Source organism: Triticum dicoccoides, chromosome 3A (assembly GCF_002162155.2).
Source record: "Triticum dicoccoides isolate Atlit2015 ecotype Zavitan chromosome 3A, WEW_v2.0, whole genome shotgun sequence".
Classification (NCBI taxonomy): Eukaryota; Viridiplantae; Streptophyta; class Magnoliopsida; order Poales; family Poaceae; genus Triticum; species Triticum dicoccoides.
The window spans coordinates 232,186,055-232,190,958 of NC_041384.1; positions in this window are offsets into that span (position 1 = coordinate 232,186,055).

Consider the following 4,904-nt stretch of genomic DNA (forward strand, 5'->3'; position numbering starts at 1 on the left):
GCCCGCCGCCATCCGCCGCCTCCCCGCCGGCGCGCCGTCGCCCGCCGCCCGCCGCCCGCGCCGTCCGCGGCCTCCTCACCGCCTCCCCCACGCCAGATCCCGCGCCTCCTCGTCTCTCCCCCGAATCCGGTGAAGCCCGCAGCTCCGGCGAGCGCGAACTTCGGCGCCGGCCATCCTCGATCGGCGTGCGCTAGATCCAGATCCGAGCTAACCCTAGGGTTGACCTTGATTTTTTTCCTAAGTCCTGAGATTTCAGATCCATGTGCTCATGTTCATAGCATCGTATCTCCGCATCCGTAGCTCCGTTTTTGGCATATAGCATATCAAAATGTTCATCCCAGAGAGTATATCATTTCATTCCATTGCATCATTTTCATTTGAGTTCATCTTGATGCCCGAAATGCTATTAGAAGAGGGCTACTTGAGATAATTGTCAGATCTGCTACTCCATTTAGCTTTTTGTCATTTTTGCCATGATTGTTGTGTACATGATCTGCCCATGAGCTCTACATATGTTTTGTTAAGGGTTTTGTCATCTTTCTAGAGGTGCAACCCCTGTATTTTTGTGATGTGTGTGGTGACTAGCACGGGGTTGCAAAGTGGTGCACTCGGTAATTCTGATTTCAGGGACTTAGCATTTCCACCAAGTTCTTGACCTGTTTATCTCATATGGCCATATGTTCATGTTGTTTCCTACTGATCTGTGCCTCTTTTGAGGATGCTCAGTAAGGATGTTTTGTTAATCTTGTAGTGCTCTATCCATCCATATCTTTGTTTGCAATTATGGAGCATCCTAGCTTGAGTCAATCGAGCTCTACTTTTGCTACTTTGTGAATCTGGGCAGATTGTCAACTTGTTTGCAATTTTGCCGATGATGTTGTAGTTGATCCGTGCATGCTATGCTATTGTTCTTGCCATTTCTAGCTTGCATTTTGTGTGTTCTTGATGGATGTATGCTTAGCTTGTCATGACTTGCTCCGTAGTGAGTGCATCGAGCTCGTAAACATGCCTACTTGAGATATGTTTCAGCATGTGCCAGTTTTCACTGTCTGAAAACTGATTATGTTTTTGCCATGTTCACATGCTTTCAATTGTATTTTCTGATCCCTTGTGGCTCAAGGTCACTAAGGGACTTTTGTTAAGCTCTTTGAGTAGCTCCATGCCATGCTCTGATTTTCCATGTTCAGGTCCTGTAGCATATAGTTTTCTTGCTCCGAAGTGTGCTACCTGATCTGAAATTCCAGACCAGTGTTAATTTCACTAAGTCTGAGATCTGTTTGCCATATGCATTTTTGCCATGCTTGTTTGAACCTGTTAATGGATGATTTGGCCGTAGCTCAGTGCTAGACTTTTGTTAAGCATCTTGCATGCATCCCTGCCATGTATTTTTATGCCATGTTTGGGTGTTGTAGCATGTTCATCTCATTGCATTTAGATGGCTACTTGCTGTAAATCGCAGACCGGTGTCATATTTGAATCGCTTGCCATTTCCAAACCGTAACTCCGATTCCGGCGTTCTTTATATCGTTTTCAAGCGATTTCATCTCATATTTTCAGTGGCACACTTAGATTTCCAAGTTGAGGCCAGGTTCATGCATCCCTTGTCAAATCTTGCATATGCATCCCGCATAGCATATCATCATTGCATCCTATTGTTTGATCCTTGCACGTGGTTGATTGTGTCCTGTTGCTTGTTTGTCTTGTTTGGGTAGAGCCGGGAGACGAGTTCTCTAACGAGGAGCCCATTGAGTTTGCTTTCGAGGATCCAGTCAACTCTGACAACTGTGCAGGCAAGATGATCATACCCTCAAAATCACTACTATCTTTGCTATGCTAGTTTGCTCGCTCTTTTTCTATGCCAATGCTACGATGCCTACCATTTGCTTTCAAGCCTCCCAAATTGCCATGTCAAACCTCTAACCCACCATGTCCTTGCAAACCGTTGATTGGCTATTGTTACCGCTTTGCTCAGCCCCTCTTATAGTGTTGCTAGTTGCAGGTGAAGATTGGAGGTCGTTCCTTGTTGGAACATTTATTTACTTGCTAGGATATCATTATATTATCTTGCTATCTTAATGCATCTATATACTTGGAAAAGGGTGGAAGGCTCGGCCTCCCGCCTAGTGTTTTGTTCCACACTTTCCGCCCTAGTTTTCCATCATATCGGTGTTATGTTCCCGGATTTTGCGTTCCTTCCGCGGTTGGGTTATAATGGGAACCCCTTCATAGTTCGCCTTGATTAAAGCTTTTCCAGCAATGCCCAACCTTGGTTTTACCATTTGCCACCTAGCCTCTTTTTCCCTTGGGTTTCCGGAGCCCGAGGGTCATCTTATTTTAAACCCCCCTGGGCCAGTGCTCCTTTGAGTGTTGGTCCAAACTAGAGTCCTGTGCAGCGCCCCCTCGGGGAAACTCGAGGTTTGGTTTTAGTTGTATGGAGAGCTCATCTGAGTGTGCCTTGAGAACGAGATATGTGCAGCTCCTATCGGGATTTGGCGGCACATTCGGGCAGTGTTGCTGGTCTTGTTTTAACCTGTCGAAGTGTCTTGAAGAACCGAGATACCGAGTCTGATCGGAACGCCTTGGGAGGAGGTCTATTCCTTCGTTGACCGTGAGAGCTTGTCATGGGCTAAGTTGGGACTCCCCTGCAGGGATTTGAACTTTCGAAAGCCGTGCCCGCGGTTATGGGCAGATGGGAATTTGTTAATGTCCGGTTGTAGATAACTTTAACCTTAACTTAATTAAAATGAATCAACTGAGTGTGTTACCGTGATGGCCTCTTCTCAGCGGAGTCCGGGAAGTGGACACGGTGTTGGAGTAATGCTTGCACAGGGTATTCTCTAGTTTCTTGCTCGCGCTTTGCCTCCTCTTCTCGCTCTCTTTTGGGAATAAGTTAGCTACCATATTTGCTAGTCGCTTGCTGCAGCTCCACATATATTTACCTTGCCTTACCTATAAGCTTAAATAGTCTTGACCGCGAGGGTGCGAGATTGCTGAGTCCCTGTGGCTCACAGATTACTATTACACCAGATGCAGGGCCTGATGATTCCGCTCCAGGTGATGCGCTTGAGCTCAAGTGGGAGTTCGACAAGGAATCTCAACGTTACTATGTTTCCTTTCCTGATGATCAGTAGTGGTGCCCAGTTGGGGGTGATCAGGACCGTGTCGCATGTTGGGTTCTCTTTTATTTTGGCGTCGTAGTCGGGCCATGAGTGTTTGGATGATGTAATGTTATTTATGTACTTGATTGACGTGGCGAGTGTCAGCCAACTATGTTATCTCCCCTTTTATTATCTATATTACATGGGATGTTTTGAAGATTGCCTAACTTGCGACATATGTCTTCAATGCGATTATGTCTCTAAGTCGTGCCTCGACACATGGGAGCTATAGTCGCATCGAGGATGTTACAATTTGGTAATCAGAGCCTTCCCTGACCTTAGGAGCCCCATTGCTTGATCGTTTTTAGCAGCCGAGTTGTGTCTAGAAAAAAAATGTTTTGAGTCATTTAGGAATTATATATCGGAGAGTTTAGGAATTCTTTTTACTTCCCAGTCTCCTCATCGCTCTGGTAAGGCATCCTGACATAGAGTTTTGACTCTTCTCTTCTCAAATTTCACTAAAAAAATTTTAGGATCACGCGGGTATCTTGGAATCGTTCCGATGGTTTTATGATGAGAACATTGTCTTGGTGCCTCCTGTCAGGGGTTTTGTGGAAGTGTCCCGGGGAGTTGAGCTCTGAGGTGTTATCGTCATAATTTTATCGTTGCAATTCTGGAATACCTGAGTTTAGTACGCCGACATCGAAAATCTCTTTTATGCAGTTCGTTGGTGAGATAACCTCAACGCCACCAAGTACTGGGGATTGAGTTCGGGAGTATCGCCATAACTTGTATACCGGATGCTTTTCGAAGGTTGAGGTAGATGGTTTCCGAAGTTTTTCTCGGTTATGTGTTGAAGGATGGATACAGCTGGATGTAGGATTTGCTAGATTTGGGTGAGATATTATGCTACCCCTGTATCCCCAACACCTGATTGCATAACCAGAAAGGTTTGGGAGTTTAGTTGTCACAGCCCTAGAATTTGTCTGTCATTAGTTGCATCAAGGCATTCATGCATCATGTTTGAAGTTCATGAATTTGAAATGGGGAGGACCAAGCCCTAGCACCAAAGCAATGCAAATAGGTTCAACTTCAAAATATTTTTCAAAGAACCCAAATTGGTTTGCAAAAATGTTCATGATTAATGGAAAAGGGTGAAAACCATTTCCAGAGATGATGGATATTTTTCCAAGACATTTTTGGATTTTTGAGTAAACCATATTGTATTTGACTTTGGGCATTTAAATACTATAAATAATTTAAATGTTCAAATAAATGTTGGAAATTGTTAAGGGTCACTGAAATAATTCAGAAAGCACCCATAATTGTTTCTAGGATTTTATTAAATGATTTGATATTTTAAATCAAATCAAAAACAAATTGCAGAAAATAGAAAAGAGGAAACAGAGAGAGAGAGAGAGTACTTACCTGGCGCCTACCTGTGCGGCCTGCTACAGAAGCCGGCCCAGCCCACCACTGCAGCCCTCCGTCGTCTTCCTCCCCTCGCCCCGAAGCAGCTACGTGCTCGCACGCGCACGGCCGCGCGGCCACCTCCTGCTTGCCGACGAGCCCCTGGACGCGTGGACGACTCCCGCAGGCCGTCCCGATCCCGCTGACCGTTTCGCTCACTCTCCCCCCTCGACCCTCCCTCCTCTGCTCCCTCTCTCCCGCCCGGACCGAACGGAGCCGCCGCCACCGACGAGCTCCCTCGCGGCCACCGCCACCCCCACGCCTCACCGACGCCCCAGGGAGCTCCGCCTCGATCCCCTCTTCCTCCCCACCGAGCCAAGCCCCTCGGGAAGCCCT